This window comes from Erithacus rubecula (assembly GCF_903797595.1).
Source record: "Erithacus rubecula genome assembly, chromosome: 10".
Lineage (NCBI taxonomy): Eukaryota > Metazoa > Chordata > Aves > Passeriformes > Muscicapidae > Erithacus > Erithacus rubecula.
This window is the reverse complement of record NC_136662.1, coordinates 15,528,148-15,543,058: the sequence shown is the minus strand read 5'-3', so window position 1 is coordinate 15,543,058 and position 14,911 is coordinate 15,528,148.

The following is a 14,911-nucleotide window of genomic DNA, read 5'->3' as shown; positions in this document are numbered from 1 at the left end:
ACACTTCTATTGACTAGATACACTGAAAAAGTAGAAGAGTGCATTGCAAAAGCCATAGGAGGTAGAAGCTTTCATCAAAAGAATATAAAATGGCAGGAGAGATTCTCTTGCTGAGCTATTGGACTGTATAATTGTCCAGGGATTTCTGTACTGAAGCTTGCAGAAGTTTTTCCAGTGAAACAGTTTTTCCACCAGAAAATGATAATTTGATACATTTGAAACTATTCACAGCTGTACATCGATTTCTTGTAAATTCCAGATGGATCATGATTGAGACAACTTGCTGAGCTAGTATTTCCACTTGTTTTAATGTAACAAGAGTTGATAGCAAGTGTTTCAAATTTTTATTTCTTGAAGTTTTGTAAGGTACCTAAACATTAAAATTTCAACATTCCTTTTTTTTCTGAGGGTGAAAGAAAACTTTTTATTGTATCAGCAGCTCGTGTGGAAGGACCATTGCCCCTGCCTGGAGGCCTCCTGGTGCTCCTGCAATCTGCTGGAGGCCAGAAGAGATTCCTCAGCAGCTCTCACCCCTTCTCCAGTGTTTCCAACTATTCACTTTATACCGAATCAGGGGGCACTGTGTGTGTGTGTGTGAGTGCACACACTGTGAAACACTCTGATGCTTGGGTATTTTTGATCCTGCCTAAGCCAGAAAAACCCACTATTCTGTTACTCCACATACCTCCAAGTTTGGGAAAAATTCTAAACTTTGAGACTTCAGAATGTTGCAAATAGGCAGCTTCCTTTTAATTCTTCCCCATACACTTATCCACAAGCACTGATAGTGCCCAAGTCCCATAGCCTCTTAAAATAAAATGTAATATTGACCTTTTTGCAGGACAAATTCTCTAGATTCCTTGTTCCTCTATTTTCTCTCAGGTTTTTCTGGCTTTCAGATTTGGCAAGTAGCTTACCAAAGCAAACACTGCATGAATGCTGGGAGAACTGCATCTGATTAAATGCTGGATGTTAATTGAACTCTATTTCATTTCTATTTTTAAACAGCAGAGCAGAATAATCTCCATTAAAAGACTGACCTTTGAAAGCCACAATGCTTGTCTTATCTTGAGATAAGACTTTCTCTGGAGCTAGGTCTCTTTGCTGGTACATGACGCAGCTGGCTCTGGGTGAAAACAGACATTTAAGTTCAAGTAAGGCATGCTAAAAGAACCACAGCTTAAATCAACTCAGAGTTTGTTAAACTTCATTTTCGTTTGGCTTCATAGTTTCTGCTTTTTTTCCAAAACTGAAATACTGAGCAATTTTCTGCAGGCAGAACACCTCTACAGCCTGCTCCAAAGATTTCCACAAGCATTTTCTCATGAAATTTCAGGCTTGTCCACATGCTTCTGCAGGTTTTGATATGGCCTGTATGGTCTATAACTAATTTATACTTATTATACTCCCACTGTCAGTTTACCTGAGCAGTGCTAAGGAAAATAACATGCTGTATCACTGCACAGGTCTTGTCAATTAAATGCAGAGAGCACTTCAGAATCTGTATTCACAACCATATGGCTGAAGTGAAAGTACACAGAAACTCTTAGGAATATGCCATGCTGCCTGTATGTGCCTTTACTCTGTGAAATACTTCAATATTGCAATAACATCTGCCAGCTGCAACTCACTGTGCTTCACATCCTTCACATCAAATCAAATGGCATAAGTGTGGGGAGCCAGGACCAGTGTCAGCTATTACGTGTCAGTTTTTCCTAAGGGGACTTGCTGACAGACAATCAAAACTTTTCTTTAATATATCTTATTGTGTTTCTGCTATTGAGACTACCTGTCATGTAGGAATCATTCTTTGTTTGTGATGAGAAATAAAAATAAAACCAAAAGAACTTGGATGCCCATCTGAAATGTTTGGACCAAATGAAGTTTGCTTGTGTTTGGGTTAGGCTTTGAGCAGTGGGTTGCTGTGGTGTGGTTGTGGACTTAGGTTGGTCATTTGGGGAATGACAGACACCCTTAACTGAAAATATAATACTCCCTTGCAAAAGTCTAACTCTTCATTTAGACACAAACTCTCCTCACTGACTGTGGATGGATGTCACAGATGGAAATGTTCAGCCTGGATGGGCTGAGCGTGCAAAATCTGGGTTTTATTTGAACTATCATTGCAGAGCAGTGAAATGTGATAACAAATACTTGTCATACCACATTGGTCAAAGTCTCAGCTTCTCTGGTATAACAGCAAAAGAAAAGGCAAGCAAGAAATCAAAACTCCCAAGCTCAAATGAACCCTTCCCAAAATGTAAGTGTGGTTGTAGCATGTTGAGGTACAGAGGACCCAGTGCAGTGGTGCCATCATTGCAGCCAGCCTGCCTTTGTCCTAGGCAGTGGCTAAGGTAAACTTTAGACTATTAAACTGGTAGTATACCATCTGCACTTTGTGTACAGAATTGTGGTCATGGTGTAAATTAGGAATCTTGTAGTTTGGGAACCTCATATCTCTCCTTTATGCTCTGACAAAATATATTTTTTCCTACAGGGTCTGCTATGCAAATTGCTTGGTTTTTTTTACCAGAGCTGCTAATATTTATATTACTTAAAGCCAAAGTATTTTCAAATCAAACTCACAAAGGTGTTTGTTCAATGTGACCTGCATGATCCACAGAATAATTAATCCCTTTCTAGTTCATATAATAGAATCCTCTTTTCTTGGCTGCCATTTCATTGTCTGTGCCTCAGGCATTTTCCCTTCTCATTCCCCTACATATCCATTGCTTTCTGTCTGTGCTCTGAGTTTTCTCTTAAGTTTTCCAACTTGGTCAATGTTTTCCCCCAAAATAATGGGTTCTAGTGGTAATTCCTTTCCATGCACCATACTCTTGATCAACTCTAGCCATTTCTTTGCTCTGGAATTGCCAGCTGGGAGTCCAGACCAGAGTGCTTGAAACCACCATACAGCAGATGAAAAGAAAGAAAGAAAGTAGTACAGGTGGGAGAAGCAAATGGGGCTCACACCCTAATTTGAGAATGTATAAGAATGCTTTCTATAAGAACCTGGAAATAAAACTGGTGGATGGAAGGATTAGGCTGGACAAGTAGAAAGACAGGAGTAAGTCTCAGCTTTCCAGAGGGCACTGCACAGAAATGGAAAGAAGGAAAAATACATCAAAGGGTTCAAATAAGCAGTAAGAAATTTTAGTATTAAGCTTTGCTGATCCAAACTTCTAAACTATTGGAGGTTCAACCATCACTAATCTTGACCCCATTCATTTATGAGAAAACAGGACCAAATAAAATCAGTTACAGGATTCTGGGCTATGGATATACCAAGTTATTATCTCTCTTGCAACAAGATGTGGTGCAATAGCATGGTCTGCATTTCAGCTGTAGTAGCAGTCAGATTTTTCCCTGGATGTCACATTTTACTATAATTCACTATCTGGTGGACTTGTAATTAAAACCATATGCTTCACTTTTTTTCCCCTCTTGTGCACGAGGGATTTCACGTTTCTGTAAACTTTGCCAATTGTAAACTCATCTCTCTCTCTCCACTAACCTGTGGCCTGACTGCATGTAATAAGAGTAATTTGGAGAATTATATTTGGTTACACTCTATTGCTGTAATTTGCTTCTTTCCTCTAATGGTCTGAAGAGTACTGAGCTAAACCAGTTAATCTGAAATAAGCTAAAACCGAAAGATACATTTTAGCAGCAGGCAATTATATTCTTTTAATTAATGCAACATTACCTTGCAGTTACTTCTTTGGCTTTTCTAAGACCAATGTGCATTTCAGGACAGATACTGATCTCTTTGGTGATGCAGAGTACATGTAAACCTGTCACACCTGAGGAACTTTGATCCAGAGAAATCCCTAATGGGATTAATGCTGACATACCTGGCTGCATGCCACCCTTCTGCCCGCAGGTACATCTTACACAGTCACCACTGGAGTGAAGATGTATCTGAAACATTCCTGCATTTTGGCTGTTGTCAGCTCCCTCCCAAGCACCCAGCCCTGAGCAGCCTCAGGGACAGGCAATGGCACAGCAGTGATGGTACAGCAGTGATGGTACAGCCCTGCTTCCCCAGGCACTGCCAACAGAACCAGCTTTTCCTTGCCTGTGTGTTAAAAAGATTTGGAACACCCCAGAAGGAATCATACTTTATCTGTCATTCATTCATTGGACTGTACAGATAATTTGGGCATTTTTTCCACATGGAATGACAGCCCCACTAGCTGAATTTTTGGCTGGATTCTAGTCACTTGTAGAGGTTTGTGGGGTTTTTGGCACTTTGGCATTTGCACCCTATCCCTGTAACAGGAGCACAGAGCTGTCAGGTAGGGAAGTGCAGGACACAGACATTGAAGAAATGAGGGTTAGACACCACGATTCAACGCATTTTGATTCATTGCTGTGGCTAACTCCATCTCTCATCTGGACAGCTTTCTCCCAGATGTCTCAATAAAGACACAGTCACATAACACAGGCTTTTACCACTCTGCCTGTCACAGTCTCTCTCATCAATAGACACATGGGTGAGAGCCCTACAAAGACCCCAGCTGAGCTTCACTGGTATGGGATGAGGGTCAGTGGCTCAACTGATGTAACCAAATTCCACTGCCTCTGCTCCCCTCTCCAGACCCCACCAGGAATGCTACACCCACTCTGGGAAGGACCATCCCTAGAGCAGGGAGGACAAGGACCTGTTGGAGTGAGTCCAGAGGAGGCCATGAACATAATTAGAGGGATTCTTCCCAGGAAAGGCTGAGTCTTGAGAAGGCTCTGGGGAAGCCTTATAGCATTCAGTACCTAAACTGGGCCTATAAGAAATCTGGAGAGGGACTTTTCACAAGGAGCTGTAGTGACAGACAAGGGGGAATGGCTTCAAACTGAGAGCTGGTTTGGATTTGATCTTGGGAAGCAATTCTTCACTGTGAGCATGGTGAGGCACTGGAATGGGTTGCCCAGAGAAGCTGTGGATGCTCCATCCCTGGAATTGTTCATGGCCACATTGGATGGGACTTAGAGGAACCTAGCCTAGTGAAAAAGTGTCCCTGCCTATGGCAGGAACTAGGTGTTCTTTAGTGTCTTTCCAAACCATTCTATGATTCTGTTACTTTATTGATAGACACCCATATTTCAGATGAGAATCTATTCCTTTCTAGTTTTCTCCCTCCTCCCCATCCAAAAACCCTAAATCCACTGGACAATTTTTCAAGAGGACACTGTTTACAAGTATGTTTACTGGAAACATTCCTTTCAAAATCTTATTTGTATTGCTTAAAATAGTTCCTAAATTAAAACTTGAAGGGTAAACCCCAAGAGCATGTAACAAAATACTCAACAAACTAAAGCATTTTTGAGGCAGGAAAGTAAAGATTTTTCTTTACTAAAACCTTTAAAAAAGGAAATTTAGTTTTGTTTTAATTAAAACATTCTTTCTTCCTAAACATTCTCTGATATGCTTGTACTTACTTACCACTACTTTCCAAATACCACAGAGTCATGGTCAATGTAGACATGAGGCATGCATTAACCTGTGGTGGCATTTGTATGACAGTTGAATTTGCATGAATTACAAAAATGGAAAAAGACTATTGCAAAAATTAAAATTGCCATTACAAAGAAAAGTCATAATAGAGACATGTTAAATTTTAAAATAAAAAGTGGGTCTACATCCAGTTTTTGAGTAAGAAAAAAGATTAAGCAGAGCATTACAGAATTTCATCTTTCACGTTGAGATGTGCTTAGTAGCATAATTCCAAAGGAACCTGCTCCTGTCATTCCTTATCCCACTTTGATTCTGCCTGACTGGAAGGAGTTGATTGCTAAGGGGCAGCAACCAGTCAGTAGGGTTCTTCTGCAGACAGCAGAAAACAGCATATGCATACACACATTATAAACACATGTGGTGCATTATTATAGGTAAGTGCATTTGACCCACATATTTAGTCTATTACTCTCCAGATCCCACCAATAGTAGTCCCTAGTTCATGATAAAAATTTAGGTACTGCAGTTATAACACACTGCAGTAACTTTTTTTGTCTTGAACAGAGTATGAAATCAAACAATTTGTGAAATATAGTGCTATTTGGGGAATATTCCCTAGAGAAAGTTTTCTGTTGTGTAGGGCAAATGTTTATGCACAGCATCACTCTGATGGACACTGATTCTCATCAGCTGTGCCAGAACATGGAAACCTGTTATCCTTCTTGCTTGACTGAAAAGTTAATATTCCTTGATGTGTTTTAGAGAGCTTTGCTGATGTGCTCTGTTTTACAATCTCATAAAAAATTCCCTGTGTAATAGCCTGTTTTGCAAAAGAGCAGATGACCTTTGCCATGAGAATGTCACCTCTGAAACTGCCTCTGAGTGTGAAGACATCAGTTTGTCATTTTAGCATCTTGTGTGCATGGTAGTAAAAGCTACTAGGAGGTTAGTCAATCTTAATGGATTTTTTGTTTTAAACTTATTTTTAAATTAATCTATTAAATGTCCCAGAATGAAGAAAACAGCCCAAAAAGTGAAGGTTGAGAAGGAGATCAAGAAATAGCTTCTATAAATCTTCAGAAAGAAAGTTTTCCTTCTTCTTTACCTTTTCCAGTCTTTTGTACAGTGAAGGTCACACTATACATTTGGCTGCATTTTTAAATCCTACCAAGGGAAGTCCAAGTTACAATTTCAGTGAATTAATCTGATTAAAATTAGGCCTCTCTTTACCCCTTTTTTCCTCAATATTCATCTTGCATTGGATCCCAGTTTCAGACCTGCATTCAGATGGGAACAGCAATATTATTTTAAAGTTATTGATTCAGAAGATGGCAAGGAAGAAACTCTGGGTTGTTATGCTGAAAGCTACTGAAATGAGAAACCTGTCACAAGGAAAAGAGTTATCTTGTGCTTAAGAGGGATTGGAGCCTGAGAGGGTCATGCACCAAATGCACAAGAGCTGTAGTCAGAGACATCACCTTTAACTATGCCATTAAAGGTGTCATTGCAGAATGAGGATCTGTCTGCTGGAACTTTTGGAGAAGTGGAAATACACAGACCCAGGTGTACAATCAAGACTCCTTAGAGCAGCTGCTGGCTAATTTGTGCATTTTAAGTTGTCTTACATGTCACAATTTGTACCCACCCTCACACCTCTCACACTGTGGCACTGTGCGTACATATCATCTGCTTGGTGCTGCATAGTGGGTCTGAAATTTCCTTGGATTATGCAGAATCAGAACAGTCAAATTGCTTCAGTAGCCTCAAGAAAGCTGCCCTCACAGGTACTAGCAGTTAATTACTTTTTCTTATAATGTAGCACATATAATGAAATCCTGCAGGGCAGAGAAGATGGTGGGCTCCTTTCTTCTTTTGGAGTGGACACTTGGGATTGCCTCAACATGTGTGGGCTGCCACCCACGCCTTTCTCTGGGCAACCTGACATCTGCTCTTTGCATAAATACTGCATTTTGCATTCCTCTGAGGCCTGTGTTAACACTTTTCTTGTGTTGGGTGCTATCCATACATGCAGAGAAAGGACAAGGACAACACAAAACTTATGCCCCTGAGAAGGAATATGGCCACTATATTGCACTGCTATAGTTCAGTGCTCTGAGCTCTTAAAAATGATGGCAAAGAGCTCCATAGAGAGCAGGACCCAGCTCTGTAAAATACATCAAAAACCTATGTGTGTATTAGTTTGGAAGAAAAGTTGCTTTAAAATAGACCAGCTACCAGCATCAGAAGATTGTATGTTCTATTTGAGCAGTGAATATTTCAGAAAAAATAAACCTTGTTAAAAATATTAATCAGTGACTATGTGACAAGACTTGTCATTTTGCATTAAATGCTGCAAATTTTCACTCTCTATCAGTAAACATAATCTGTTATGAAACTGCATAATCTTACTGTGCTTAAATTAATTATATTAAAATATTTAGAGCAAGTATTTGTCATATTTGTCACTTTATGAGAAACTGACAGACTAGAAGTCATATTACATAAAGACACTGGTTATGATGGTGGTGAATGAGATATTTTCAGGCTTCTTGAAAACTCAAGGCATCTAGGGAGCCAGAAAAGGGAAACCAAATCCACCCCCATGACTTTCCCTAGATGATTTGACAAATACTGGGAGTGAGATGAGTTTAAATGGGTTTAAAGTGCCTGGAAATATAAGCTATGAGAAAAGTAAGAGGTTTGTAGCTGTTTGGGTGGCTGGTAAATGGCCAAAAGCCAAAGCCAGCCTGGCACAGCCTCAATGCACAAGGCCCAGCAGGATTGTTCTGCTGCCTGAGAGCCACTCACACCCCAAACTTGGTGCTGGAGGTTCTTTGGGTAGGATGATCATCATCACTTTTCCATGATGGAGAAACACTACTGCCTCTTTTGGCACAGCACCATGTCTGGTTTCAGAAGAGTTCAGGCCACACAGAAATCTGTACGTGGGGTACAGTCACTAGGGAAAAATCTCCCAAAATTTGTTCATACTATCACCATATCCAGTGTTAGGAATTCCTGCACCCCTGAGCAGTAAGTTTTATTCACACACTTCAGAACGAATCAGTGGCAAGTGCAGGAGATGGCACAAACATGTCCTTTGGTGTCGTTATGCAAGAGAGACATTTCACAATTAATTATTCTAAAGAGATAAACTTCCAAAGACTGCCTAGAGAAATCCAGCATAAAAACCAACATTTAAGTACTGAAAATGAGAAAACACACGAAAAATTGAGAGCAGATATGCATATTATTTTTGTTGTTTTAGTGCTTATGCTTCAGTATCTGAAGCAAAAGTTCACTAGATGAGGCAGAAAAACATATAGATAGTAGCCAAATGAAACTGACTCTTTGCAAACCATTTTCCTTACATGGAAATGGAAAACTAGATGTATCCATGCTGTTCAGATGTGTTCTTCAGGTACTTGCCAGGTAAGAAAATTGGTTACAAATTTAACTACTGGCATAGCAGAAGAAGCAGTCACACAGCTTTGGTCTATGCAGCATTCATTAAACTCTGAGCAGCTTAGGCTTCCAAAAGAGAAACTTGAAGGGACTTTATGGGTATCCAAGATAAACCTATTACAGGGGATGTAGGTTTCTGGACATGTTCTGTATTTTCCATCAATCAGCTCCATTTAATAGGTCTTAAGCAAATATTGCAAAACCAAGGCACTTTTATATATGGGTATTGTACATGGAAGAGGTTATACCAAGCACATGTGTCCAAGAACATATTTACTGTAAATTTATCAATTTTAGTAGATATAGAGGGATTTAGGCCACTCTAAGATAAAGAGCAACACTTTGATTTTCTCAGATATCTTATCAGGGGTAAGATCCCTTTCCATCAGAGTCATAATTGCATGCTACTAGATATACTAAATATATGCTCCCAGGAAGGATTACTGAGTAAGCATTTACTATTAATGTTGCTGATAAAACATGGCTAAATTATTTTATAGCAGAAGAAACACCTGGGGGCAAGGGGAGAAAACTGCTTTTTAAGTCTCCCATGGCACATTAATGTGGCTTATTTAAGTGAAGTGCCAAGTGATGATAGAAAGGGAATTTTAATGAAATGCTCAAGCTCTGTTTACTGTCCTCTCTTGCACTGGGGACAACAGAATTACTTAGAGAAAAGGAACAGTTAAAAGCATGGGTAGTAGCAGTATAAAACCTGGAATAGTTTGAAAATAAATAAAATAAATGCATCATCCAGCTTGCCAAGAATTAACTACCTCTTTCTACACTACCCATCTGCATTACCTCATTCTAAACAAAGATGACCATTGTACTTTGGTTTCTAGATATTACATCCTTTGGTGGATGCAAATATCCTAATTCTTAAGTGGTGCAGCACGATTTTGTTCATATTTATGCTATTAATGTTCCTTTTTACATCCCTTTGGGAAGCTCAGCATGGACATCAGTTTCCTTAATGATAATCTGCACTGCATTCCTTGTGAATGTCCATATAAGTATCCACCCTTCTATCAGCAGTTCTGAACAAATTAGCTCAACCTGAATATATGCAATTTTCTTTGCTACTCTCCACCAAGGAAACCTGTATGAACAGTGTGTACCACCCTCGTGCTGGTTGCTGCCAACAATGGAGGGATCTGATAGCCAGTGACAAGTATTTAAAACTCTGCAAGGCTTCCTCAGGAACATGGTCTTAATATTAACCAGACATTCAAAACAAGCAAAAACCCCAATGCATCCTATCTACATTTCACATTTCCATTTGTCTGGTAAGTGTCATTTCAAGAAACAAGAACACGGACACTTGGGAGATTATTTAAAAAGTATATGAACTGATTTAATAGCATTCCAGGAAAAGACCAGCAGACAATTAACATCAGCCCAAACCTTTGCTTACTAAAATTTTAAGACCTGTATGATTTCAACTTTAGCCAATAAAATCTGAAAAATCTTTAAAATTGATTGTCCAAAGCTAAAAGCTATAATTCTCTAGTATACAGAGAAAGACAATTTGGAAATTTTACAGACAGCTTCATATAAGTCTATTCAATTATAGAAAGCTATTTTTCAAAGAGAAAAAACTCTGCAGTGTGGGCTGTTATCTACTGTACTTATCACTCTGAGGCTGTAGTTTATCTTTTTGTTGCATACCTTACAGATACAGAGAGATAGCAAGAATTTCATGGCCAAAAAAATTAAATTCTCATCTATTTGAGAACCCAATTCCTGCAGTTTATAGCCTGAAAAATGCTATGAACATACACTGAAATTAAGTGTTTTCTAAATGAGAGAGCTGTTACAGAACTGTGAGATTAGAGCCTGATGTAATTTAGCATTCCATTACAAAATGTGTGTTCTATATTTGGAGTCCTACAGGAACTTGTTTAGCTACAAGTTACTACACAATGACAATGTCCTTAGGAAGAGATGAGGAAGCAATTCCTCTGTGACTCAGGTCACTTCTCTTTGGTCTTAAAGCCTCAAAGAGCTCAATCTGGACCACACTGCCATGTTTTCACAAAAAAAAAAAAAAAAACCCAAACAAAACAATAGTATTTGTAGTAAGTTGGAGAGACTACATCATAAAAATTCTGCTGTGGTGAAGTTTTAATAGAAGCTATCCAACTTGCCAGTGAAAAGCACAGCTTTGTGACACCCTTGAGATTGTTCAGCATCCCTCCTTCAGACTGCCAGGGGAGCACTTCAGTGCCTTCCTGCAGCCAAAGGGAGCACAGAGCTGGGCTGCTTGGGCCAGAGGCAGACAGGGAGCTCCTGTGAAATGGGGCTGGAGAGGAACACTGGCACCCTGCAAAAGTCTGGAAGAGAAAGTAGCAAGGAGAAAAGTTAAGTGAAGAGTTCAGAGAGCAGAGCATCTGAGCTCTGCCTCAAAGCTCCTCATGCCCTGGGAGGGCTTGTGATGTCTTTGTTTCTGTCACATTTGAGGAAACAAACTTCGTGGAAATTCCTTCCAGCTAGAGGCAGGCTGTGCTTGTACATGTGACTGAGATATTCCCTGTTCCCTTCCAAATGCAGGCAAACCTACGTGGCCACAAACAGTGACTAATTGTTTGGGCCAAAGGGAAAAGGATATAAACGAGCTATTTCTCACTACAGTGTAAGAAAATATTGATTACACATACACAGATGGCAAATATCAGTCATGCTGGTATTCTCAAGTCTCCACACTGAGCTTGTCTGATATACATTCATTATTTTTACAAGTTCATATTATAGTTGTTTTCCCTATTGACAAATATGGGTTAAAAACATAATAAACAGAGTGGATTTGTGTTGGTATTATTAATGAATTGGCAACAACTGTCTCTGTGCCATTCATCTCCCAACATCTGTTTATGTTTTATTTTAAATCTGTAAAAACATTGCTTTGTAATCCCTTGATCTGTACAGTAATTTCCTTTTCTTCCAAGCCCTTAGAGGTATCTTTGAACTACTCAGGGGAAGGACAGACAAAAACCCCACCAAAAAACAAAGACTACTCATCTATTCCTTCAAGACAAGACCACTTTCATCATAAAAAATGAACATCATAAAAAATGAACACCGAAACGAAAGCAAAAAAACAAAGGTGGCTGAACTCTGTACTGCAATGGGATAAAAGTCAGGATGTTTGTGGAAAACCATCAGTCATTATTGTTTTAAATTGCTCTTGATTTGTGCAAAGCAAGAGACCAAGACAGCCGCGCCTAATCTTTCTCCAATGTTATCTTGTGCGTTTATTTGCTGCTCTCTGGCTCCCCAGGAATTCTGCTCACTGTTTGTCACAGCCAGGAACAAGTCTGTTAAGCTCACCCCTTGTTGATAAGTAGGCGTTGTTGCTTATGGATATCCTGTTGCGTTGGCCTCCTGGAGTCCTGGATTTTCTTATTGTTCAAGCCACAGTGATTTCAGGGCAGTGCTCTTTGTGAAATACAATGCTAGTTGAAAATTTGTCAATATGGGTTCTAAAAATAACTGAGGTATGAGCAAGTACAAATAATCTTCTCTCGATTTACTTCTCTATAACAACTGTGTAACCGGAAAAAAGAAAAAAAAATCTTTAAAAACTGGAGTGAGAAGGCAGAGTGCCTCAGCTTGTGATTTATTGTATTGCTGAAGAGATTAGAGACAATGCCCACTTTTGAAACAATGCACATAGGCAAATGATGTATTTATTACACCACTGGAAGAGCCAAATAAACCATGCCCAAAGAGGGAAGTATTGTCAGGAAAGAGAATAACATCAAAAGATCTCTGGGCCAGCAAGTCCAAGTCACAATAGTTCAAATAATACAAAAGAAGCAAACAAGATTTACAGCTTTCTAGTTACAAAATGTCCAAAACTTCTGTTCTGAGAAGAGCATGTGCCTTTAGAAGAGCTGCATAAAGAAGATTATCAAAACACCTACTTAAATTGTAGCATATTAATGCATGTATTTGATTTGGGCATAGCTTTTGGGATTTAGTGGACACTTCTAGATATTTGTCCAAATGAGTAATATTGTGCAAACCTCACTACAAAGCAGTCAGAGAATTTCACAAATATGAAATATACAAAATTATGCTTTTAAAAATAAGAATAATTTAAAAACCCCAACCAACCAGCCCAATTTTATGGCTTGATATCCTCTTTATTTCCCTGCTCCATGAAGCATATGACATTCAAGAGAAGGCTGGAGAGAGAGACAGATAGAGTAATCTAAAAGGGACAAAAGAAAAACAAGAAGCTTTGTTGAGGGAAACAGGGAAAGAAATGAGAGGCTTCAATCTAAACAAAAACAGAGAAAAAGACTTGGAAAGAATTTCAGCAAAGAGGTATGTTTAATTGCCTACAGCCCCAGGAGAGGTAATTTATGTGCCAAGAAGTTATGGAGGTTTTATGTGCCTATTAGTCTGCTATTCAATTAAAAAATGTGTACTTACCATGGCAACCTCTATGTCTCACAATACACATGCTAATTCTAAGACATCTCTATAGAGCACCTCCTTAAAGAAACATATACCACAGCACCAGCCACAGTCTAGATTTCCACAATGGCTAAGAGGCAGTAAAAGGAACAGCCCGTACAAAATTTTGGAATTATAGGCTTGGGAGAAAGATGGGTTATCTCACTGTATTGTTACAACTCCATATGGGAGCCCAGCAGTGCAGGGCATTGCTGCACCTCAGGGCAGCTCACCATACAACCTTGACAGCATTTCCCTTTTTGCCCACTGAGATATTGCTCTTAGCTTTGAAATAGTGCTGCTTCTCCTCTGGGATCTGCTTTGGACTGGCTGGCTAATTCCTTAGGCCCTGCTTCCACTGAAGCTGTGTAAGCTATCAGCTGTACTCTCCTGTGTTTAAAGCCTGCCAGGACATGCACCTTCCCTTTGTTTCAGCCTCTGCTGTCTGGGAATTCCCTTTCTCAGCAGCCCACGTCAGATCTCACTGTTCTCAACAGGCGTTGTCCTTCTCCCTCTTCCTTATTTGAGCTTCCCATGACAACAGCTATTGGCAAGGCTGATTTTCCACTCAACAGCTTCCTTTTTTTTTTCAGAGGAGCAGTATCTGTGACCAAAATTCTTGGTCAGACACGTGTAATTAATAGATCAAAGCATTTGTTATATACACAACCTGAGGAATTTTTAAAAAAAATTATGTACTGCATCCATAACTTTTAAGTATTAAGGAGAATTTCAGTGCAATCCTTCTGAAAGTAAAGGAGGCACTGAAGTGATAACCGATATTTCCAATAGCTTTTATGCAACTAGTTGCTTCTCATAATCATCTTTCTCCCTTTCACTGACTAGGAATGCATATCAGATGACTCTTCTCATGACCATGGAACACAGTATCCTCTTTGCTTGTCTGCAGCTCATTTAGGGCTGGTGTTAAGCACACAGAATACAAAAAAAAGGAATGAATCACCTTGTCTAAAGTTCCGGATTTGTTGAGGATTAAGCCTCAATCACATTTCAAAGATGTTTTGTTTCTTTCCTTGTGTCATGGTTTAACCTCAGCTGGTGACTAAGCACCACAGAACCCCTTGCTCACTTCCCCCTGCCCCTCGCTGAGGCGGGGGCAGAAGGGTAAAAGAGAAAATTTGTGGGATGATATGAAAACAATTTAATAGGGAAAGCAAAAGCCACTTGCACTAGCAAAACAAACAAAAAAAACCCAAACCAAAACAAAGCATTTATTCAGCACTTCTTTAAACACAATATATACACTAAAGTTTTGAGGGTCCCAGACTGTTTTCTGCTTGTAAACACTTCAGAGGCATATACTATGAGGAAATGCATACAAAGTCACCAGTTGAAATAATTTACAGTCATAATCAATGTCCTAGAAGTCTTTTATTTTTGCAACACTTGCAAAAGGCCCAGTCCTATTCTTTTTGATAGGAAAATACCTGTTAGGTTTAAGGAAGCACAAACCAGCACTGCCCTGGGAGGAGCAGCTGCTTTACACACCACAACTGGTGGATGCATGGC